The sequence below is a fragment of the Balearica regulorum genome, chromosome 9 (genome assembly GCF_011004875.1).
Source record: "Balearica regulorum gibbericeps isolate bBalReg1 chromosome 9, bBalReg1.pri, whole genome shotgun sequence".
NCBI classification, from domain to species: domain Eukaryota; kingdom Metazoa; phylum Chordata; class Aves; order Gruiformes; family Gruidae; genus Balearica; species Balearica regulorum.
The window spans coordinates 5,804,079-5,829,489 of record NC_046192.1 but is presented as its reverse complement, the minus strand read 5'-3'; the positions used below and the strand labels follow the sequence as shown (position 1 = coordinate 5,829,489).

General features: G+C 51.5%; 1 protein-coding gene and 1 long non-coding RNA gene across 8 annotated transcripts in view; one reads left to right on the top strand and one right to left on the bottom strand.

Moving 5' to 3' along the window:
- The window catches only part of ST6GAL1 (ST6 beta-galactoside alpha-2,6-sialyltransferase 1), a 45,990-nt gene extending 31,778 nt beyond the window's left edge, over positions 1-14,212 (bottom strand). For 3 of the 7 annotated variants that reach the window (XM_075760919.1, XM_075760914.1, XM_075760923.1), the window contains exon 1: positions 14,081-14,212. The gene's annotated coding sequence lies outside the window, so the exon portion shown is untranslated. Of the gene's footprint in view, positions 1-394; positions 995-6,077; positions 6,203-13,005; positions 13,026-14,080 lie in introns of those variants that run through there. The other 4 variants (XM_075760916.1, XM_075760922.1, XM_075760918.1 and 1 more) reach the window with 4 other exon arrangements.
- On the top strand, positions 55-7,437 carry LOC142602899 (uncharacterized). Its single transcript, XR_012836724.1, has 4 exons — positions 55-261; positions 1,638-1,694; positions 1,898-4,577; positions 5,678-7,437. It is a non-coding gene; the product is annotated as an uncharacterized LOC142602899 (long non-coding RNA).
- Positions 14,213-25,411: the final 11,199 nt, after the last annotated feature.

The window sequence follows — 25,411 nt, the reverse complement described above, 5'->3', positions numbered from 1 at the left end:
CGGTCCGCTCGAAAAAACCACCGCCTCCCATAATTATCCTGCCCTGGGCAAGTTTCCAGTGTATGTGCATCACCCGGCACATGTTTCACCCCTGCGTCCAGCAGCTCAGCTTTCTGCTCTCAGCAGGGAACCCAAGCGCTCACAGCTTAAGGACGGGTCCTGACACGCTGATATCCCAAATTACGGCCAGCTCAAATCAGCCGGGGACCCTGACCCACTGCAGCACACCACGGCAGGGGAGGGAAAGCAGTGGGGAAAAAGGTAAGCCTAGGCTTTACAAAGTTTGTGTGATGAGAAAAGGAAGGAAGATAGAAAATAAGAGGGGTAAAAGGCAAGAAAGGTGGAAGACAGAAAAAAAGAAGGGGCAAAGAGACACCGACACGCAATGCCTTACCACGGGTGCTGAGGTTCCACCAGCACCGGCTGATGCAGGTTCTTGCTGGGTAAGAAATAACGAAACTAAAATGGCACTTGAGGGTTAGGTCAAAGGGGAGGAAAACAAAGAGCTGGCTGCTAGACTGAAAAGTAACATCCTTTGCTTCCCCCTCAGCGTAGCTGCACCTTTGAAAGCCACCTCACCCAGCAAGGGGTCAGCCATCACAGCAAGCAATTAGAGCAAGCCACCCTCCGGCAAGGAAATTTGGCCAGGCAGACCACAGGACAGCTGTAATGCAGTACAGGAAGGCTGGATGAGTAATGATGAGCCTAAGCCCCAGGACGTTTACATGCCAGGCTAGGAAATCCCCGGCCAGTGAGCTCAGCAGAGCCGCAAGATCCCCTGGCTGCAGGCTGTGCTCCCACCGGGCTTTGTGACCTGCAGAAAGGGCACGTCTGAGTTTGGGAAACGATGCAAACAGGGGAGAAAAGGGAGGCAGAGGAGCACAGGAGGTGGAGCAAGCCCTGCACACTGGTTGTCCAGCCACACAGCACTTCTTCAGGGACAACGCTTTTAAGAACATACAGCAATCCACCTCTGGCTCTCCCCTCCCTGCCCGAGCCAGCCTTTAGACATGACTGAAAAGCGAACCCAGAGATGCCATCAGAGCCGTGCTGCTTCTGCCGTGGTAGCGCCTGGGGCAGCCGCAGAGCTGGGGGAGAAGCACAACGGCCAGGCTGGGGCCGAGGGAGCTGCTCAGCTGTCCGTCCGCTCCCTCCCACTAACAGGGCACGATGCTTGGAAACATTCACCAGCATCTCCAGGAAGTAAGAGAATCGAGGGGACACGCGCCCCTCGCCACAGCGGGACAGCAAGTTTGCCTGCTCAGGAGCACCTCTGGCAGCCCGGCTCCTTCCAGATGTGCACAGAGCCCGTGCTGGGAGCTGGCAGCCACCAGCTGCGGGATGGGCAGCGTCTCTCAGCAGAGCTGGAATCGTCAGCGCTTGTCCCACAAGCCACGAGCGCAGGAGTGATCAGCCCCCCTTGCCTTCTGGTCAAACCTGGGCTTGACAGATTCATCCGCACAGCATTTCTACAGGGCAAGCGTTCACACCCCCAGGAATAATAACAGGGAGTTACTGGGAGAGAAGATACCTTGGAAGATGCCAAGGTTAAATAAGGACCTAAAATTATCCCCTCACACACAACAATGTTGTAAAAATTACCATTAATATATCACCAGTTCTTCTTCCCTCCTCAGACAGCGGATCTGTATGGAAAGATACTGGAGGATGCTGAAGGTCTCGTACCAGCCCAGGTGAGTTTATCTGCCTGAAGGGACTTGATTAATGCCCTAGTAACACCCAGGCTCCAGCGCGACAGGTATGTGCACCAACCCAGTAACCACAGGCAGTGGGACCAGGAGGCGAGAGGAGGCAACAAGCCTGCGCTGTAGTTCAGCATCGCTCCCACTGGCAGCCGGCAGAGCCTTACGGCTTATCTTCCTTCTTCCTTCTACAGGTGAGAAATTACTTCCCCCTCCCGCCTCCCCCAGCTGCACCACAACCAATGTCTGGCGGCTGCTTCGGCAGGGGAAAACATCCTGCTGTCTGTGTTCTTGTAAAGGAAACTGGTTATTGCTTAATTGTTAATGCCGATTCATCCCAAAACTAGAAATCTTGCCACCACGACTCGTTCTACAACATAATCAAAATCCCGCCTGTCAGGTTAATTATGGTTAAATAGAAAAATCATTAATTGCCCCCAGGGCAAGCAGTGCAGCAGGTCCCTCTCGCCAGCGGCTCAAAGCGGGTGCCAGCACGGCCGGGAGGGCACCCACATGCTGCCACAGGGCATCCTGCCCGGGAGCAGGGGCACGAATGCCCGCCACCGCTAGCAGAGAGCTGCACCCACCACTCATGTCAGTCGGATGAGGAGAAGACGTGAGGAAGGAAGGGGCCTGGGTCTGCCAGATGCAGAGGAGTGGGACATGAAACCCAGACAAGGGCTCAGCCAAGGACCGGAATGAGATGCTGTGGAGCTTCAGACCAGGACTGGTCAATGAAGAAGACCAAGGCAAGGACCTGGAGGTGGTCTGGGAACCAGCTGGAGAAGGGGCAATGGCTGGAGCAATTACCTGCCTGTCGGGCCACTGACAGAGCCCACGGTTCCCCAGGGCAGCAGTGCCCACCAGCCAACAAATCCTCCTCGCACAAGCTGTCAGCGAAGCGCCTCGTACTCCCCACCGATGGTCCACAGAGAAGACTGTTTCACTGCTACCACTGACACATGACTCAAGCGGCAGGAGCCTATGTGGTGGACTGAGGAGCCCAGCCACTGGCAGAACAGCCTTCTCCTCTCCCCACACATTACGAAACACCAAAAAACCCCAACAGCATTATAATCCTGCACCTCATTTTATCATAGCACACTTCCTTCACGCAGCAGAAGCACTCTCTGAATGACAGCACTGAAGCAAGGTTCTGCCTAGGGTTTTTTCCACTACGTAAGTTTAAAAATAAAAATAATTAAAAAAAAGGTGCCATAAATAAGGCACAAAGGCCAGAAAAAGTCCCCTGACAGAGGAAAATCGAAGCTGCCAGAGAGAAGCAACTCCTGCCTGCTTCTGTTAGAGCTGCTATGAAACCAAACAAACATCTTAAAATAACCTTTTCACATCCCTTATTGCCAGACCCTTGCACAAGGTCAGACCCATGATCAAGCCTGCACATGGGCTGAGCTCTCAGCACCAGAACTGCATTTCAGGGACATCACAAATTATTAAGAGGAGCGAAGTCCTGGCAAACTCCCAGAAGAGCACCCAAAATTGACTGAGCACCCTGATCATGTCTTAGGTCTTCATCTATAGATAGATACTTTCCCGCAAACACATTGCAAACTGCAGATGCTGTGACATTTATGAGAAGACCACAGAGAAGCACAGCGGACTTGGGTTTCTATCTTTGGGGCAGGGTTTAAGAGCACAATCAGTAAAGCACAATCTCAAGCAGCATAAAGAAAGGAAAGAAAACCCAAACCAAAATCACAAAACTACAAATAGACATTCGTTGTGCAAAATGAGCAAGGCAGCGTCATGCTGAGAAGCAGCTGTGAAACCGTGCAATCAGAAGCTGCAGCGCACACACAAGTCAAATTTGGGCTGTGTAACTTAAATGCTATCCTGTTTTCTGCGAGCCTGGCTTTGCAACCCTTTCCTCCTGCTATTGAGGCCAAGGTTGACAGCTTAAAAGCTCCACAAGGACACAATAATACCTGATAAACCTGCCATTTCTACAATGTAAACTGCTGCATTTATATATAAATTCTGGTATGGCTGATGCTACTACCTCTGCTACAAAACGGAACCTTCTTATAAATAAATTATAATAAAAAATAAAATCAAAGGCATGAACGTAGCCTGAACTACAGGAATTCCATGAGTTGCGTTCATTTTGATGGGACGTAGCTCTGCTTGGTTTTGATGCCTTCAGCCTAACAAGCTATTGTTGACCCTCACTCAATCCAAACGCTTCACAATACTGCCAGTTTACGCTTAGGTGGCCCAACTCCGCCTCAGAGCAACAAGTCTTTGCAAACACTGGACAAAGGCAACTGCACTGCAGAAGACACAGTACCCCAAACACCATCCCTTCTGCAGAAAAGGGGCTCAGCGGCCAAGAAAGAGAGCAGTGCAGGCACTAAGGGGCGACCTTTGGCGGGGATTTGGGGACGATACAATCACTGCTGCCAGACCTCAACCTCTGCTACCCCAGAACAGGGTTACAGCCCTCAAGGGCAGGGATTGAAAATCCAGTTACTGATTGCTACCTTGACCATATGCCTGGGGAAGCACACACACCCAAGCTGCGACGTTACCAGGATATGCTAGTGAAGAAATCCCCCGCCATCACACCACCTTCCCATGAACAGAGCTAGAAACTTCTGTTGAAAGCCAAGGTCAGGCAGGACTTTGTTTCCCACACTTCACCAGGACACAATACAGAAACAGAAACGCAGCCAACCCATGCCACGGCTCACGCAGGAGCTACCTCCCGGCCGTGAAGAAAGATTACCTGTGCGAATGATGGCTAATCCAATCTCTTTGCCCCAGCAGCAGCTCCACCCAGGCAATACCCCAGCAGGATCCTTCTTCCACGCCTACCGGCTTTGCAGAAGTTTCTCACTGCTTTCTCCAGACAAGGTACTGCGAGCATGAACACTTCCATTTCACACCCATCTTGCTCGAGATAGATAAACTCAACTTCCTCGACCCTCCTCCCCAAACCAGAGCTGAAGAACTGCTCTTTTTCCAGTGAGCAACGCCAAAGTAGCTTCTCCCCGAGCTTTTTTTAAGCGGGTAGTTTTTGCAGCTCATCTGCTCTGAACCAGTACACCTACTTTTTGACACAAACACACAGCTAATAGACTCCTGGTAATTGGCTATAAAAAATTCATTAGAACTAGTGATAACACCAACAGCTAAATTCACTTTGGGGAAAAACAGCAAGTGTAACTACAGAGAAGAGAGGCAGAACGTATCTGGACATTTGGAGTGGTTGGTTGGTTTTGGGTCAGGTTTTTGTTGTTTTTTTTTTTTTCTCCAATTCCAGAGTTTGTTTTCATGAAACCTAAGAGAAAGAAAGCAAAAAGATGGGGGGGGGGGCCTCAAAGATGCTCAAGGGCCAGAGACCCCCAAAGCTATCTAGGAGACGGCTACTTAGGAATCTGGCAGGAGCTGAGAGGGGCTAGAAGGAGTAATACTGGAAGGAGAAGGTGGTTTCTTGGGGCATATGGTTAGCCAGGCATTTGGCCAAGGGAAAAGGTGTGCAGATTTGATATTCTGGGAATGGCTGCAAGGTGCTCTCGAGGCTGCCCACCTAAGAAATGCTTGAAAACCACTGCAAGATTGCAACAAGGAGCATTAAAACATGCAATAGCCCATGGGGCAATCTCAGGTGGGGAGAAGCGGGACGTGATTACCTTCTTGCCCAGCCAGCATGTTTTCACTTTAGAAAAGCAGCCAGCAATGGAAAAATCTAGCCACAAAACCCCCACCACCAGCACAGCCTGCGGTTACCGAAATCCCGGCAGGTGAGCTTAGGGCAGACGTGGCGGGCCACGCTCTCCAAAAGTCACCGCCATCGTCCCACAGCCCCCAGGGCCAGCGGGCCCAGAACAGCATCTGTTGGGGCTGCACGCTCCAGGGACACGGGGGGCTGGCACCACGCTCGCAGCCGCTGCCTGCGCTTACTGGGAGCCCTGCGTAGGGTTTGATCACCCCCCGGGTTTGTTTTCTTCCAGGTTACGGAGTTACAGCAAGCAGGGGAGGTCCACATGGGTGGAAGCTGGGAAGAAAGACCCAAGACCTCCTGAAAGCAGTGACTGGTTTTATCAGCTCAGCCCAGGTCAGACCACCACCAAGGTGCTGAGTGCTGCCCGATAAGGGCTCTGACAAACAGACAGGCCAAGACTCAGCTTTAAATCCCTGCAGACGGCGGAGCTGAGCCGCGAGCAGAAGCGGCTGTGACGGAGCCACCCCCCTCCTGCAGCCTCGGAGGCTGCCACCCCACCGCCGCACCCACCTGCTTCGGTGCGCGCGCGGCAGGATGTGACGTTTGCGCCCAAGAACGCTTCACAGGTGTGAAACGCTGGCACTGGCGAGACAACATTTACGCGCAAAGTTAAGCATTTGAACTATTACCCACGGGGTTTTGCTTGCTGTCCTCACCCAGCGTCAAATCTCAGCTCGGAGGTTGCGAAGGGATAGTAGGGGGAAAAAGGCATTTCTGCAACGCCTCAAAAAAAGTCAGGGTTCCGGTATGTTGTCTGCATGGAGACAGATGGGAAAAATCAGGCCAAATTAATGGCAGGCATGAATTTTAAAAGTATGAGTTAATATGCATTAATGACTCTGGTACACCCTCGCATCTGTAGCTACGGTAAGCTTAAATTGCATTCATTTCCATTCACATGAACTAAATTTATTTAATAGCGTCCATGCTGAAACTTAACGCCGTTTCTGACATCAAATTTTACAACTAATCTTTAATTAACCTTTCTGAATTTTTCTCCGTAGATTGCACGTATACGATCATCTATTCATCTAATTAAACAACCCATGACTATCTAATAAAATATTTATCCAATTGCACTCCCCTAGTAACTAGGGAAAATGCCTCAGAACAAGTAGTTCATTGAAATGGTGTTGTCCATATGAAAGAGGTTAGTGTTTTGCAAAGTCATTTACCAAGTGATAAGAAGTTTCCAAAATTAAAGAGCGGAAAAGCAGAAGGAAGCTACACCACACTTGAAAATTATCTTGATTTTTACCCCAGGTGCAGACTTGAAGAAGTTCACCTCAATTTTTAAAAACGCACTTCTAACCACATTTGAAATTGCTGAGCCACATCCACGGGACCTAAAATATTCCCAGGCCACATCCACGGTAGATTATAAAAGAATAAAATAGAAGACAGCAAGTAGTGACTGCTCTGAAAACCAGCAGATAAATCTAAAGAAAATGAGATGATTCCTTCCGAGCAGCTCTCCCATCTCTCTGTGCTTCCCAGATCCCAGCTAAGAGCAGGCAGCGTTGCTGCCAGCTCGACACGGTCAGCTCAGCAGAGGTCTGTGCACACAACACGTGGGGCCACTACTCAACGTCAAGTCTCCATCACCTTTTCAGACTCCTCAATCCATATGTGAACTACTCATTTTGCCAGATTCAAGATGGCTGGTATTTAAATAAACGTTAAATTAAATGTGAAGAGCCTGAAAATGCCAGTGATCCCTCAGTCCCCACTCTGCATCAAGAGCAGAAAGCCTGACTAACCCATCACATGAGTCATTCTTGAATTAAAGTGTCCTTCCAGAATTGCTCTCAAAACACCCTTTCATGTTACAGGCACTTCAGGAATCCCCCTGCCTCCAGCACTAAAACGCATCCTTGGGACTATCTGCTTCATCACAGAACCATAGAATGGTTTGGGTTGGAAGGGACCTCAAAGCCCATCTAGTTCCAACTCCCTGCCATGGGCAGTGACACCCTCCACTAGCCCAGGTTGCCCAAAGCCCCATCCAGCCTGGCCTTGAACACTTCCAGGGATGGGGCATCCACAACCTCTCTGGGCAGCCTGTGCCAGTGCCTCACCACCCTCACAGGGAAGAATTTCCTCCTCAGATCTCATCTAAATCCACTGTCATCTCCACTCCTAATTCATTCAACCCGAGTCCCATCTCTGTTCCACTGAAACCTGCCCCTGCAGCACTTGTCAGGCGTAACCCAGAGCACGTCACTCACTGGAGAGGAGGCTCCTCTCCAGGACGCGTTGCGTTCAGAGAGGCACGAGGCAGCTTCCTAAGCAGAGTTACAGACTCCATAAAATATACGCCATCGAGCTCTGGAAACAATTTGTTAAGGCACAACTGGTCGCTCTTTTATGATCTTCCCAGGAAAGCCCCGCTCTTTCATGGACACAAGCATTTGTGAAAAGTGAATGTCAAGATTGCAAGAACAGCTGTTAATGGGAAACGAACAGAATTCACAGAGACAATTATCTGGATGACAGCAAAGTCCACCCAGCACCTTCCAGACCCTCATAAAACATACACGGTGTTTCAGGCAGACTCGCTCATGAACAAACCAGCACAGAGGAGCCAGACCACCACGTTTCCATCTCTGCTCCGCTTCTGCTGATGGACCTCACTTACGAAGCGCCCAGCTCCCCAACAATTCTTTATACTGAATCTCTGCTGGGGAAATAAGAGCTGGGTGGAGTATTAACATATATTTATATAAAAATGTAAACAAAACAAAAAAAAATACATAGCTTGATCCCAACCATTATAATCTTGTACATCGAAACCTCTAATTTCCTTAAGATCCCTTGCACCAAGAATGGCAGGATTACAGTCGGGCCATAAGGACAATCAAGAAATAACACGGTGATTATCCATCCCTGGACCAAAGTAAAATCTTTAAGTTATGCAGAACTATACCTTGGGGACAGGAGAAAACAAAAACCGACCAACCAAAGAAACATAACGTCCCGACATAGCTAACAAAGGATCACGCTCACGTTTTCCGTCCTGCTAGGCAATGCCACTCATAGCATGCGGGTGTCTCCTCCGAGCAATCAGAGATGATTTTTATTTATTTATTTAAAAGACAAACTGATTGCTTTCGAGATGCTCTGCGCCTGAGCCGCTCGGATCAGACAGCACAGGGAGCTCTACGCTCCCCCTCCGCCAGCAGCGTTTCCTGAGGATTTTGTTTTACACACAAATTTAGAAAAAACAAAAACCTCCTTACTCTGGTATTGAGAGTAAAATGTTATTTCAAGATAAAAAGCAGCTCCTTGAGATTAGTCATCTGCAGGGGGGAAAACCGCAACCACAGATCTCTTTTAGTCCCCAGGAGATCCATTTCAGAAAGCAGCTATCATTGCTGCAAGACTGGCGTGACAATTTCTATGGGCATCCCATCCCATGGAGTGCCAGCACACCCTCCCCACAGACCAGGGACGCCGCTGGCACACGCGGGGTATTTGCAGAAAATCCAGTGAATGCAGCCAGGCTGATTTGAACCCCTTTGCTTTTCTAATGAGTGAATGCTGTATTACAAAGATACAAAGGGCAAGCCATAACGCATATTTAAAAAAAATCAATCACTGCTGTCAACAACTTCTATTTTTCTGCAAAATTTTACAGTTGAAAATGCAAACCGCTTCATCCATCGTACGTGGGAATGCACGCAACATTCATGAGGGGAGCGTTAGCTTGTTTGCAGTTTCTGTGGCCCTCAGGAATCCCAGGCACAAGCCAGGGCTCCAGGACAAACCCGCCCGGCGGTACGACGGGAGCTGCGGAAGGAAGATCAGTATGCAACGCGCAGACAGACAGATCGGCGTCCTGCGCTGGATGCGTTGAGGTTCTCTGCTTCCTCCAGCAGCAAGCAGCTTCGCTCAGTTAATTTTCAGTAGCTGCCAGTTCCCAGAGGAAACGCGCATCGGGAGCGCGCAGAGATGTCAGCGCAGCCCGGCAAAGAGCTCTCGTCTTCGGCCTGCGCAGACGTTCCGCTCCCAGGCAAAGGCATCTGGGGCACAGGAGTAAGTGTGAAAGAGCGGAGGCCTCCCTGCCCTTCAGCATCCTGTTGGTAACGGGGGGGGGCGCTGCTCTGTGCAATGTTTTTATTTTAAATACAGATCTCATAAACAGACCTTTTTTGAGCTATCAGAAGAAGCAGCAGCAAGATGCCATGTTAGAGCTTTCTGTGCAACCTTTGCTTGAGAGCAGGGGTTGTGGTAACTTGTGAGCAACAGATGATGAGCAGGTATTTAAGATCATCTGATGACATGCTGGCAGAGCTGTCAGGTCAGAGACACCGCAAGCCAAGCGCCCAAGGCAGAGACTCAGCAGGCGGCTTCCAAACACTGCTGAGGGACCGGCAAACCCGAGCTAAGCAGAGGCACTACTTGGGACCTGCTGAGACAAAACCCAAGAGGACAGACCTCCTGCGTTGCGCAGGAGTGCTCAGTCACGCAGCCCTGGTACCAGTTTCACCGATGAGCTCCTCAGCAGCTCACAGGACCAAATTAGATTCCACACCCCGGATCTGCAGGTGAACGTGCTGCCATACGCACACTCCACTTGAAAGGACCTTTACGTTGGGAAGCACACACACACTTCTCGTGTACGTGCACTTCTTGTTGCTTCCCAGCATCCTTCAAACTCAGGGATCTATCTTGCAGAGCTGAAATCACAAGAACAGGTAGGAATGGGCTTAAGTGCTGCCATAAAACAGCTAAGTCACTGCTTCACAGACCCAGTTCTAGACCCTCCTTTGTATCATCGTTCACCTCGTTACTCCAGCAATCAGAAGGAAAACTCACCTGCGAGTGGAAGAAACAGATGTGCACTCACACTGGTACCATCGGTGAGCCTCAAGGAGGGATTTTATGGAGGAAGCGTTGGGCGCACATCTCACTAACGGCTGAACGGCAGTGCACGTTTCAGAAAGGCAATAAACCTTGATTTTTTCTTACAAGTGGTTCACACATATTTTTCCAAGGTTTTTAATCACACAAGTGATTAGAGCATCTGATAATAATGATCCCTGCTAGCTAGACATCTAAGAGCACTTTATACTGAAAGCATCTTATTTCATCTTCTAGTTCTTTAATCAGCACAATTATAATTAAAAGAACATTCAAAGGAACCACTTCTATTTCACACTTCACAGACAAGTTACCAGTCAAGCAGCACAGACTTCAAGCACATCTGAAGTCACCAGAAATTGTAATCAATCTCTACATAATCTCAATGAAAATGTTCTCCAGACACAAAGATCTCCAGCAGTTGCACCACCTTACAGTCAGAAACAAAGCCTGTCCTCAGTGAAGCACTTATAGCGAAAGCTTTATATAGGTCATCAGTCTAAGAAGGGCTACGGTTAAGACAAAGTATCAGATTGATTCATAATGCTCTTGGATTGCTAATCCTGTGGCAGAATTGTGATTTACATCGCTCTTGCAAAATCTAAGGGCTACGGAAAAGGTCTGTGCATTTTGTAAAAGATCATCAAAACAATTCCATGAGATCTTCTATTGTCATCTTTGTGAACGTCGAGTTGAGAAGAGGAAAATGCCATGTTCACTGGGCGCTGCGCGTGTCGCTGAGCCTCTCCTGCAGAAAGGGAGAACGACCACGACTCTGCTGCATCATTTCTGCCCTTCCAAAATCTGCCAATGCAACGGATCAGGTGGGTCAGGAGAAGCACAGGAGGGGAAAGAATTTGAGTTGGAACATCTCCTCTGCGCCAGCCAGCCTGAGAGCAAAGGGCAGGACAACCTGAAATGGATTTTGACCAGCACCCTTTATCACCCCCCGCTTCCTCCAGTCTGGAGCAACGCAGAAGCAGAGACGCGTGCTTCCCAAGTGTCTGTGGTCAAGACGCTGGTGTGAGCGGCGTCACGCACGCGCTACCTTCGGCAAAGGGCTGCCCTTCAGCAGGACATCTATCCTCGGACAGAGGCGGGCAGGGAAATAAGCCTCTGAATATACAGTAATCTGCTTCCGCAGCCGAGTTCCTCTTGCACCACCGTCTCAGGGACAGAGTTAAAGATACGAAGCATTACTGGCTGCGTCTGCTTCGCCATTCATTAGACCCCCGCTGGCCACCTCATCCTGGCACCTCTAATTCCTCCTGCGCGTTTCCAGCTCCTGCAACAGGCTCTGCCAGCAATCGCTTCACATCCAGACTTACGTAGGCGCCTGTTTTGTCCCTAGAAAACTAGGTCTCAGTGAAGGACAACGCACGTCCATTTCCACACCAAGTTACAGCTTATTTGCAAACAACCAGTAGCCATCAGCCTGCTTATTAAAGCCTCATCAACAATATTTGTTTGCGCAGGAATCAGGTAGAGATGATCACATATTCCTCCTGTTTTCTGAAATTTAACCTCACATCTGCTGTCAGCAAGAGACAGATACCTGCCCAGCTGAGCACTGCAGCCCCGCTGGTAACGCGGCAGCTCACCGCACAGGCTGGCTGTCCCTCTCCATCGGCAGGCCAGCCACCGCCTATTGCCAGAGGCACACGTTTAGGCAGAGAACCCCACGATATACCCACAAAACCCACGCTAAGTCACCGCCGCTGCGTAGGAACGCAGCCCAAACCAGAGCTCCTTCCACAGTATTACGTGTGCCTAAGGGAAGCGACCACGAAACGAAGGAAAGCGAGCCAGCGGACAGATCTGCCTGGAGCCAAGCTGCAGCCCGGCGCGGCTGTCCTGTCCCCAGCACCCATGGCGGCTGTGCCAGAGCTCCCCGAGCTCCTCCTCAGCACCGCAGAGCTGCTCGTCTCTGCGGCACCATCACCTCCAGCAGCGGCGAACCAATTTATTAGCTAAACCAGAAGAAAGCAGATGATCTGTCTAGACTCAGCACCTGCATCTCCTCCAAAGCAGCGTCTTATGCCGAGGTGAGCAGATCGGCTGCTCGGAGCAGAGGAGACCTGGAGATGGGCTGCCTGCCCTCAGAGGTCCCCATGCCTGCTGACTCCAGCCCCCCAAGCCCTCACCCTCCAACAGCAAAAGCTGCAGCTAATAGGAAAAGTTTGCCTCATTAGATGCTCTTGGCCTCTGTCCCAGGGGCCTTCTGGGGAAGGTTTTTCCTGGGAATATTCTTCCTCCTGGGGAAACACTCAACATCACTCACGTCTATACAAACTCCTCAGTTACTCAAAGCTTCGCTTAAACCTTCCCTGACAGAGTGACCCAGGCAAAAGGGCACGATTGTGAAGTGCAAGGCATGTGTGCCAGTTACCTTATCTTGTCCTGGACCCCAGCAGATAAGAACAACTCTCAGAGGCACGACCAAGGCCGACAGCCAGGTTTTGCAGCAAAAGCTGTGACAGAGAGCTGCCCCCCGCCCCCGCGGTACCAGGCCTCAGGTCAGCCTGCCCCACGCCGCTGGGGTCTCCCTCCACTGACTCCCCTGCGAGAGCAGGAGGAGGCGCAGGCGTGCATCACAGTGCTCCCACATAGTTAAGGTTATCCCAGCTCAGGAAAATTTTTCCACAATCCTTTGTGTAAGGAGGGTTACAAAATCCCGTTAGGTTAGCTACCAACCTTTTAGGCAAGTGCAGTCCGGTGAGCGTGCCACGAAGGAAGGAGTCACACATTGCAAGTTACACATTCGTTCCTCACGCATTAATAGGCAGCTCTGGTTTCTCACTCCCTCACAGCCAAGAAAATCTCCTGCTACATCCAGCTGCCCCGCGATAGCACCTTTTCCCTCTCGGATTATTTTTGTTTTCACACTGTCAGTGATTAGATCCAGTTGCAGCAAGCAGTTATGGAAACAGCATCCAGCAGCAGCAGTTTTCATTCCTTTACCTCCCCGGGTCCCCTTCCACCGCCCCGATTTGCAGGGGAACTCGCAAATACAGCAACTGAGATGTGCCCCAAAAGAAAACACTAGTGCATGGCAACACAGAAAACACATTAAACATTATTCTTCCTTTCTGCAGTCTGACCTGCTGTGAGCTATTAAAAACAAATCTAGCTACTTCTAAAATTACTTACGGTGTCTCTCCCTTGCTACAACTCGTAGGTCCGTGCGGACTGACCCACGCCAGCCAGGCCCGGCTGAATGCAGATGAAATAAGCACAGAGCGGGGGCGAGGAGGAGCCGGAGCCGCGGGGTGCGGGTTCCGCTGGCATTATCTGCCTCATCCCTGCCCGACCTCCCTCGGTGCCGGCACCGGGCAGGCTCCCCGGCCAGGACCGACCGGGGGCTCTGCTGGCAAAGCCCTGCCGAGCCGCGCCGGGGCCCCGCCGCTTCCCGCCGAGAGGAGCCCGAGGCAGTGGGGACGAGCAGCCCGGGCAGCTACAGCCACGAACAACTACCGCTTAAAAGTTTATATTTATGGCGTAATAACAATAATGATTATAAGAGGAATTAATAAAGTCACGCCGCAGCGGAGCAGGCACTTGTCAATCAAGGCAGCGCCCCGCGCCCCTCACTCGAGGCCGCCCGGCCGCGCCGAGACCCCCGAGGGCCGCGGGGCTTGGCCGGGCTGGGGGCGGCGCGGCCCTTCCCGCCCTCCCGCGGCACCTGCGGCCCCGGCCCCGGCCCCGGCCCCGCCGCCCGCTCGGGCACTCACCGCCGCTCGGGCACTCACCCACTCACCCACCCACTCACCGCCGCTCCGGCGCCCGCCGCCGCCCGCCTTTGTTGCCGCCGCGGCCGAGGCATTTAAGCGGCGCTCCCCCGCGCGGCGCTGCGCCCAGGCGGGGGGGTGTGGGGGGAACCGGGGCCGCCGCGCTGGGGGAGGCGCCGCCGCCAGCCCGGCTGCCTCCGGCGGGGACACAGCGAGCGGCCCCCGCCCCGCCGCCTGGGGAGCGAGCCGAGAGGTGTTAGGCGGTGAACGGTACCGGGGAGGGGGGCTGGCACCGGTAAAGCCTGGTCAAAAACTCAGGGGGGCTGCTTTCCTGGAAAGGACGAGTCATTCGGAGCCACGGCAGCATCCTCCTCCTCCCGCCATGGCAGAGCTGCGGAGAAGAGGAACGGCTGCCCGCGGCCGGCGGACCCCGAGCCTTCCCCCGGCACGGCCCTGCGTGCTCCTCGCCCGCAGCCCGCTCCCCGCTCCCCACCCGCCGCGGTAACGGGGCTCTCCTCAGCCCGGGAAGCGCTAACGAGGCTGAAGCGTGAAGGGTGACGCGGTTCTGATGGAGGAGCGCGCCAGGGGAGAGGGTCTTGGTGCTGCACTTGCCTGGGAGAAAGTTTCCACATCCCCCTGCAGAAACCCTGGGGTGGGAGCACACAGCATCCTTCCCTGCCCGCCTGCTTTCAGGGAGCTTTTTCTGGAAACACACAAAAAGCGATCGCACCCCTATTATAAACACAGACCGAGACCCGTGCGTGCCGGTGGTGCGGGGCAGGTGCCCGAGGGCTGCCCGCAGCACGGAAAACAGGGCTCACGGCTCCTTTCTGCCTTAAACTAGGTTCAGGCTTTAACCTCTTTCAGCCTTTTCTATTTCTCTGTCAAAGATACAAGCACGAGCAGGGACAGTGTGTGCAAATACATTTTGCCAAGTTACGTACTCATTAGGCTCCATGCAAGCTAACGGGATTATTGTTATCACAAAAGCTTGAACACTGGAACAGGAGAGACCCTGGCCATGCAAGCCAAAGCAAAGGTCCTGCTTAAATCAATGCCGTTCCCCTTGGGGGACAGTTGGGGCTGCAGAACATGGTATATACTGTACCTACCCTGGCTGCTGCACTTCCACTGCTCAACTGCAAAGAACGAGCAAACCGTTTCTGGGGTGTATCCATGTTTTTCCACCTTGAAAGGACTCAGCTTCTGGTCTGGGGTCATGTTCTACAAGTTTGTATCCAAACTCAGCATCTCACTGCACATTACTCCCACCTCGGCAGCAGGTGAGGTTCCCCTGCACGTGGATCTCTCCACTCCCGCCGGAGTAAGGTCTTCCCAAGGGCTCTCTGACATCAGAGGAGATGAAACATCTGCAAGGACACAAAGTATTTTGAAATAAACCCCCAGAGAAGAAATAACCCGCAGCAGTATCACAGAATGCACGTTCACATCGCAACACAGTGCTCCCCCCAGGTGCTCCCGGTATGGCTGGTACCAGTCTGAGCCGGGCACCTGGGGGAGAGGCAGCTTCCGCGTGCGATGCAGCCGGCTGCTGGTGCGTCTCCCCGGCTGCAGAGGGGATGGATAGCGTGCACCCCACAAGCAGTTTGATGCACTGCCTGGGAGAATCAGGGAGGCAGAGCCTGCTTGCCTGGGCAAGACTGGGGCACGGGGCTCGGGTCCTGGCCGGGTTTCCATACGGCACCCCGTGCCCTCCAGGACCCTTTGCTCAGAGCACAGTTCTTAGATTTCGAGCACTGGAGCTGGGGGTCCACAGCAGGCAGACTTTCCTGCATAGGCAAAATGGTTTAGGGCTCTTCCAGCATTTAAAAGCTGGTTAAACCTCACGTATACGCTGAATCTGAAGGCAGATGAGTTCCTGCAGTTCTTTTCAGCAGGCACATAAGAGAGATGGGCAGGTGGCCAGCCCATATTTACTACTAATTGTGGTATCTTTATGTGGATGTTTGCTCAGAAAGGTCTTAGCCTGGGCTGAGATCCTTCACCGAGCATCTTCCCAGTCCTTTTGCACTTAGACTGTGTGGAGGTAGGTACCTGCTGTCAGTGCAAGGAGCTGGACAAAATCCTCCAGGCTGGTAACACGCAGGCTTGCTTTCTCCCTCTCCCTCCACTCATTCCCCTCTTGCAGAATTCCCCTTCTTGCTGGTCCTCGGCTCCATCTCAGATTCCCCTTGTGCTGCACTGCTTGCAGGAAGGAGCATAACTTAACGAGTTCACTTGCCTGGATGGTGCAAAAATCCCCAAACCACTGCAAGCACGCCGCCTCGCCTCCTGACACTGTTCATCCCTCCCTTCTTGCTGTACTGAGATTCCAGACCATGAGGGTGCCTGAAGAGGGACCACCCATGGTGGAGGGAAACCTTCCCCTACCTTTGGAAACTCTTGCAAAATCTGCAGATAACCAAAAGCAATCTTTGCTGGAGCCCAGGAGCCTTGGTGGGGTGAACCTCACCCACTTGCCTTGCCATGCCCCCAGGCAAGCAGCAGAGACCACAGGGGGAGCGAGGGAGAGCATCCAAATTCCAGAGGGATGTGCTGAGCTGTGCCGGCTTCTTCAGGCTCGTGACTCCTACCTTCCGGTGGTGCTTCTTTCTGAGGAACAGAGCCAGCATCAGCATCTTTGTCCAAGTCATTTTTTCCTACGCTGCAGAAGAACAAGCAGTTACAGGGTAAGCACTGGGAGTCATAGTCACTCCTCTCCATTTGTCACCCTAAAAAGATGGGCAGCCTCGAAAGAGGAACAGCATAAAAAGGCAGCTTTTGTCCTAGCACACTCTCGTCCTGTCCTAGCCACGTCCCAGCCCAGTTCGGGGACTCTTGTACCACCCCCAGCACTGGCAGCCGCTGCTGCACGTCCCAGCGTCACTGACTCTCCATTGGGTTCCGTTGCCAGTGCCCTTGGTGGCTTTAGTGGAAAGAAGCGGGCAGGTCTGTAGGTTGCTGGCGGACAGCTTTGCCCCCATGGCTACACTCACACGACTTGTAGTCACGGCTGTCTCTCTGGGGAGGGGGCACACTTACCTGTGCATTGCTAGAAACGTTACAGATGAGCGCTTGGCTGCTCAGTGAAGTGATTAAGATTTATGCTCCGTGCCTGCTAATATTAGAAGTTCAGGAACAAGAGGTAATGCTTTTATGGGGCTGTTAAAAGGAAATATTTTGTCACATCTTCAATTCCTTAACTCTTTGATTAAAGCTTTAATAGCTTTACGACAAAAAGTTGCCACCTCCTTGGTTGCCTAACCTGACTGCCCTTGAATCGCAGGGAAACCACACACGCTGGGCAGACCAGTTGCGCAGAAGTCCCACCACACTCAGGATGTGCATGAATGCCTTCACCCCATGCAACGGCAGAAATTTTCTCCTGAAGCTTCTGGCTTCAGCACGGTGAAACCAACTAAACAAAAAATATTGACATTAAGATGACCCCAAAAATCCACACTGTCCATCCTTGCTGCCCAAACCTGCATTCTTGACAGAGGTTTGTCTAACCTGGTCTTAAAAACATCTATTGGTGGAGATATCCCAACCTGTATCTTTCCCAGGCCTTATTTATCTTGCAGTTGGAAAGTTTCTCTCAATGTCTTTTCAAAAAATATTATTCTAATTTTTCCCCCGTCCCTACTGGGAGACGAATTTACTGCCTTACTCTGTGGTAGTCTTTTATATACTTAAAGGCTTAACTAGCCTCCCTGGTCTCCCTTCCTCTGGATTAACCAATGCCAGTTTGCTCAGGCTGCCCTCACAGGACACGTTTCCAGGCTCTCCAGTCCTTCTTGCTGCCCATCCCTGGTTCCTCTCCAGTTGGGCTGTATGTTTTGATGCCTGTCCTGAAGCCTACCCTGCCCTGAGCAGAGGGAAAGGGTTGCACGGTGCACACACATGCCCTTCTGTCCGTATCCTGCGTTTCATTTGCTCTTCTCACAGGGGGGTGTTGTTACTGGCTCGCCTTCAGCCTGGCACGCGCTGCACTCACCAAGGCTTTTTCGGTAAAACCAGCCCCCGGGCAGCGGCAGCAGCCAGCCCCCTCCTCGGAGAGGGACGTGGGGCAGAGCGGAGCACGATGCCGCTCAGCCCCCTTGCCCTCCCAGGCGCGTTCCTCCTCCTGGCCCCTTCAGGATCCTGGATTCTTGCGCAGGCAGGATGAGGCTTGTTTGCTGAATTCCCGTGGGTGCACTTTCCAGGCAAAAGTGAAGAAAAACAAGAGTTAGGCCACAGTGTTTCATCCCTTGGCCAGCTCCAGACAGTCTCCCGGGGCTGAGCAAGTCTACCAGAGCCTATGATTCATTATGCCCGTGTTGTATATATCTCTTGTTAGTGTTGGGACATTGCTACTCAATAAAAATATGACACATTTAACTGGTAGAGAAGTGGCAGACCCGAGGCAGCAACAGCAACGAGAAGGGAGGATGTATAATCCCCTCTGGCACGCGTGCGGCGTATACACACAGCAACAATTAGGCAGGTTCGGTTGCCTCAGATTGCAGTTGCAGACAATGTTACAAATGCAAGTCCACGCACAGCCCGAGCTAAAAAAGGTGGATTCATTTTTTGCTGGAAAATTCTGTGTCGCTGAGTTGCCACACATGGAAGAGAGCAAAATCTCACTCGGAGCCAGGATCCTGCCTGCGAATGGGTAGCACGAGTCCCAGCAGCCTATGGGCCAGATTTTCTTCTCCAATTTCTATCTGCACAAGTAGGGAGTTTAGGATGGTACAGCAGCCTGTGAACTTGCATCTTCCTTTCATCTGGCAGAGGAGGCAGAGGGGGCCGGATCCTGAGCCGGGACTTAGCCCATCAGGGATGCACCTCTGCTCAGCTGCCCGCCGCGGGGACCGCTCCAGGTTCACTTCCGTGCGCGGCAGGAGTCAAAGCATGAGGGAAAGGTAGCGGTTTAAATACACAGGATGTATCAAAGGCTGCGTTCACCCTTCGCTCTGTCCAGACACCGAGTTTTACCAGGGTCTGGCAGGGTGCTGGATTTATTGCAAGATCCGGCCCCTAATCAATGGGATGAGCAAAGCCCCGCGTGGCAGGTCATGGGAGCTGGGATGTGGTTTTGGTCAGGGGGACTGACCACATCGGTCCTCTGCCGCCGGGGCCCCACGCCGTGCCCGGGGCACAGCACAACCCCAGGTATACTGGTTTATAACCTCGCTGGCTGTGATTATTATTTTCCAGCAATCCTGTAGGCACAGCAGTGGGGTGGAGTGGCACAGGCACAGGTAACCCAGTCCCGCTCGCTGCCAATCTCCTCCCCGGCTGGCGCGGGAGGATGCTCCAAAGCCAGATCATGATGCACAGCAACACACAGATGAGGAAAATCACACCACTCCCTTTGGTTACATTCCAGCTAAGCTAAAAATAGCGACTGTCCAACTGCAGGTAGCATTTCTTTTGTTTTCTTCACATGGGAGAGAAGGCTCAAGTCTGAACAATTAACACCTAGAAGGATTCCTGCAATCAGCATCCTAACACAATGATGTACGCTGCTAACGTCTCAGCTCCTTGCAAGTATAAAATGGGGAAGAAAATGGCATTGAGCGTTATTTAGGTAAGAGAGGAATTCATATACTTTAAAGCTTAGCAAAACCAGATTATATGAAAGACTTCCCCCCCCCCCCTTCTTATTATCTTGATTATGGTAAAAAAATAAAAATAAAAAGGTAAGTTAGTTTTTCTAACTAAGAAAACAAGGAACTCCTCTTCTGCAGAAAAGGATGATGCAGGATACACAACCTCAGCAGGGGAACTTGAGGTCCTTGCTATTGCTACAGAACTCGCTGTCCTCCAAAAAAACACTTTGTAGACTGGTTAAGTTAAAAATGCAACTGAAACGTCTTTAAATTACCTCTTAAACATCTAAAGCAATATCACAATTCTGGAAGAAAGTCCAGTCCCACCTACACTGCAAGCCATAAAGCCCCCAAGGCAGCAGGAGGAGGTAATCGGGTTCTCCCATGCGTAGCTGTTAGGAGCAGAAAGGGATGGGGGAGGACTGGTCCTTTTTCAGACTCATTTCCCAGAGGTCAGGCGTACCACAGCCCCACCAGCGTTCTGGTGGAGGAGGACATCTTCCCTGGGTCACAGCCAACAGTCTGGGAGGTCAAGGATGAGCACGAGGAATTTATTGGACAAGAGCAGTGTTGCCCAGCCCAGGCTCACAGGCAAGAGACTCCTTCTTGCAGAGCTCTGTTTTATTTCTCATGGATGCTTGTTTTTTCAGGCTAGCAGGAAGAGCGCAGTTGCCTGCAGCCGCTACGTGGTCAGTGTTTGTTCCTTTGGGTCAACAGAGGTGGGTGGCCATCCTTTGAAGACTTCCTGCCTGCAGAAGAGCTGCCCTTCACTCTGCGGGCACGGGAGCGCAGCTGTCACACCTGAGACGTGACCGTCATACACTTATTTTTGCAGTCACTCGTGCTGCTCCCTGCTCCAGCAGGCCGTGGTCAGGCCATTGCCGCAGCAGGAGCTGCCCGCAGTCTGCCTGCGCTCACGGCTGCCTGCGCTCACGGCTGCCTGCGCTCACGGCTGCCCGCGCTCACGGCTGCCCAGCCCTTCGTTCGCTTCTGTGCAAAATCAGCCCAAATCTGCCTGACTTTGCGTTGAAGTAAGCAAGGAGCTTTCACAAGCTCTGGCCTACGACTGCGTGGGGTTTCTTAGTGTTTGGGGTTTTTTGGGCAGGGGAGGCAGCAGGCTTCCCCGTGAAGGTTAACTGCCCGGCGCCAAACCTCTTGCCTCTCCTCTCTGTACTGTAAAACATCACGGGCCAAAGATAAAAGCACATCAGGGCACCGTGACCGTGTCAGAGGTTTTGCAGGGTCTTTTTTTTTCTTTTCCAGAGGAATATTCCGAGCCAGAAACTGTTTTTACAGGCAAATTTCGATTTTGTTCTCGTCCCCTGTGAAATGCAAACCAACCACATGGCTGAAAAATCAAGTGAGCTTGGTCTGAGGCTGGCTGAGTCATCCGGCTTGATTGTCAGCCTATAGTAATTAGACTGTGTGCACTCAGCCGTCTCATTACAAGGCGCTCCAGAGTCAGACCCCTGAAAAAAAAGATCAGACACTTCAGCCAATCCTGTCAGTACCTGCCATTAGTGATAACATAACATTTTCATGAGAACCAACAACTCCAACATGGAAACCGCTCAATTTGAAGTGTTTTTCTTGATGGAATTTAATACAAACATTTTTGTTAAGTTTGTTAGGAAAAAAAAATCAACAAACCAAAACACCCAACAAAAGAGTTAATTGAAAAATAAATTAAACAAAACATTTTCAAGTAGGTCTCATCAGGACATAAAACTCCCCAGCACTCCTCAGAGTCCCAGACAAATGCAAGGATGCTCTACAAGCCTCCTCCTATAGAGGAGATGTTCCAGCCCAGAATTAAGAAACAGTGGATCCAGCATAGCTACTTCATGCTCTATCTGGTATATGTATGTATGGGCTGAGTTGAAGAATTAGGAGCTTATCTGAGCTGAACTTAACCCAGTAAGTCTAAGAAAACTTTAAAGATACAGCAAAACTCAGCACACACCGAAAAGAGAAAGGCAGCCTCAGCAGAAACCACCGTTCCCAGGCTGATCTGGACCGTGGCGTGTTTTGGTACCCACCGTGCGATCACAGTGTACTGGACCAGAGATTTTGGCTCCGCTTCCCAGAGGGCATCACCTCTCCCGGTTCCTCACCCACAGCAGAGCGCCAGCCATGAGGGGCATTGCGCAGGCTTCCATGCTTCTGCAGGGCGCTCTGACGCCGACTGATCGAGTTGTCTGACTCGATACAGCGGGGCTGAAATTAAAGGATGTATTAGACAAGCTTTAAGAAAACAAACCATTGCTTACCTTCCTTTTTAGTGAACTCATGGCAAGGCAACTGGCTTTAGAAGCTCCAAACATACGCCGTTCCTGCCTGCTTCTACAAACTCTGTTACCCCACGAGCCCTTCGTTCCTTGAAATCCAGAACGGTGCTTTGAATTTACGAAAGTGTAAACTTTCTTACTGAAGTAATCAGCTACATGACGTTGCACCATGCTGTGCCACAAAGGGTATGGCTCTTCCATTGTCCCTAGCAGGGAGGCAGCAGGATGGTTTTTGCCGTGTGTGGTTCACATTAACAGCTAGTAATTTCCCCTTGGTTCTCCTGAGTATAGTTTAATTATTGTATGTGTACCTGCAGCCTTAACACACTTTACACCTTGAGATCCTGAACTGATCTGCAAACTAAGTAACTGCATTTTCAAGTTGCAAATGCGGAAGCTCAGGGATAGATTTTACAGCCCTTACACGTGTTGATCCACGTTCATGTGTGTGAGGAGTTCGGTGGCAGTCCCAGCAAGGTATTGCTCAACACAGCAACATGTCACAGATTCTGCATTTTTAAGATTTTCAGGTAACTGGTGGGGTAGCAAGAGGTCTTTGGTCTCTCATTTTGTGATGGTCCATTGGAAACTCAAGTTTATTCTGATTCTGGAACCTGCTTTCAGGGGATTTTAAGATCAAGAAATAAAATTCTTTCACGTTCAGTCTTGACGTTGGTTTCCCGAAGAAGGGCAAGAAGTGGTTGTTGTAATGGTACTGGAAATGCCCTGCGCCCACGCTATGCACAAGACGACAGGGACTGTGAATCCTTGGTTGAGAAAGTACAGTAGGGAAGGCAAGGTATCCAACAGGACTCGACTATCTGGCATGCTGATTTTTTAATCTACGCCCAAAATAGGTATAAAAAGAGCTCCCACAGTGCCTACTTCAGCAGTGCCTGGAAAGGCACTTTCCAGGAACACCGATGCTCGTGACACTTGGCTGCACTTACAGCGTCACAGCAGAATTTACTCCAAACAAGCCCTGATGTGACAAACTGGGGACTGGGACTATGGTCACCCTCAGCCCCTCAGCCTTGTGATTTAATAAAATAGCCAGAATTTCTTCTGCTAGAAGCGTAGCGTGGAGGTTGTCAGGACAGCTTGCCAGTCCATTACTATGATTTAACAACAAGATCCCCTTTTTCGGGACCGATTTCCAAAATACTCCAAGGGGTGAAATCTGTTGTTGCTCCAGTGACTGGCAACCACACAACTCCTGCGTCTCTGACAAGAAATGCCACATGGCTGCAGTTGTGCTCGCTGCCCTAGCTTGGTGGTAGGAAAGAAACTTAAGCACACAAACACCTTCCCCGCTGCCGGTACCCACCTCTCCTGCGGGGTTCACTGCCTCTACGGTGCCAACGAAGAGCGCAAGACAAACAGCAGCGGATTTACACAAGGCAGTAGCATCCCCCAAGCTGACGGTGTTCCTTTTCAGCCTCTACCAGCAGCAGAAGGAATATAGCATTGGCCTCGATGCCGTTTCAACATCGCAGCATCACCAGCCGATTTGGGTCCCACACGTCCCTGGCCAGCGCCACGGGAGCAGCCAGGCCCTGCTGTTCTCTTACACCGGCAAGAACAGGCTCCTCTCTGCTGCAAGGGGCTGCCCGCTGCTCCCAGAAAATTCCCCAGCGTTGCCACTTATATGTCAAGGATAATTAAAGTTTTGTCTCTTTAAAATTCTCAGCACGCATGCTTTTTTAGAGAAATGGCTGTCCTTCACCATGCTTATGATGGACTCGCCCAATAGCACTAGTTACTATATGACTGCTGGGCTTCACAGAAAAATATTGGGAAAGAGAAGGTGACAAAACCAGGGAAAAAAGAAAAGAAAAAGAGCAGCAGATTTTTACCCCCCCTCCACTAACGCCATGCAATTGGTGCAGCACAGACCCAGCAGATACCCAGCGCTTCCCTCTTGAAACACCAGCAGGTTAACCAATCAAAGTAACCGAAATAAAATATTTGAAATCTAGGTTATACTGGTTACTACTGGCCAGGATCCCAAGAAAACCTTCCCTCTTCCCACTGCCCTGCAAAGCTCAGGCTCTGACGACTGGGCTACCTGCGCCTCAGCACTCCCGCATCCCCCTGCGCTTCCCTTCTTCCCGAGGGGGGTGAGGGGATGCCGCAGAGGAGGATGAGGAGGGATCTGCTGCAGCCAGGCTGTCCTGGCACCAGGAGGGACCATTCCCTGTGCTGATACACGAGGATTCAAGGTGCAGAGGAGAGCTCTAGCATCTGGCTGTAGGGGAGCGCTGCTGAACGCTGTCGGTGGCAAACGCTGCTCTGCGGGACGGGCACTGGCACCGCAGCACTTACGGTAAAGCACAGTATCCCTAAAAGCACCGGAACCTCTCTGGGGACCCACAGCCTACTGGAAAGTGTATAGCTGAGGCAAGAGATAAGTGATGTTTATACTGCTGAAGGAAAACATAAACGGGATTCGTCTCCGGCCTTGGGATCCCAGATGAATAAGGAGTTGGAGCAAATAAAGATGTCACCGGTTGATAATATACGCACAGGAATTTCCAGGCAATTATTTACACTGACTGTGGTGTATTTCCCGGTGCAAAAATACAGTCACCAGCAAAGCATTTGGGACACGGCCCTCCTTCCTCCTAAACGCACCTCACCCATAACATTTGCTCTAGTTTGCTTTAGAAGTGTTTAAGCGAGGGCCCGCGGATGCCTCCCAAGCATTCACATGGCATCTTCTTCGCTGGTGGCCCTTAATGCCTCACTGCTTTTGTGCGCAACGCTCAAGAGACTCAAGTACAACTTTCCAATTGGTATTGAGGTGCAGGAGAAACAAAATCCTGGTTGATCTGTTGATGGGGCTTTGGGCAACCTGGGCTAGTGGAGGGTGTCCCTGCCCATGGCAGGGGGTTGGAACTAGATGGGCTTTGAGGTCTCTTCCAACCCAAACCGTTCTGTGGTTCTGCTATTCTGCTAGCATGATAGCAAAGGCAGGAGAGCAGAGCGCTGGTGTGACCAGTTAGGGTGCAAAGCTGCCTTTGCCTACAGGGAGGCTCTTCTAAGCTACCTTACTGCTGGCCGGTGTGCTTACCTGTTCAAACTGCCGTGATACAATGAGGTCTCCAGCCCACAGCCTTGAATGTCCTTTGGCATGGAGGGCTGCGTTCAAAGCACAACCTGGCTACCACCCACCTGACCTCAGCTGTGCCGCACGACTCCCTGTTTGCTGACGGCCGTGCCTGCAGAGTAGTTGCACGCCTTGGTTGGAAGCGACAGCCCTTTGCTCTTCGTCCCCTTGCTTGTAGCTGCCAGTTGAGCTCTGCAGGACCCATGGCAGGGCAGGGAGAGGATGGCTCTTGCATCCTCCTCAGCAGCCTTCATACAGAGGATGCACCTCCTCGTACAGAGGAGGGACCACCCAATGCAGAAGGTTTAAACACAACATGGAAAAAAACAGACAAAGATACCGGCTCCTCTTGGCGTGGACTTAAAACTCTTGCCTCCT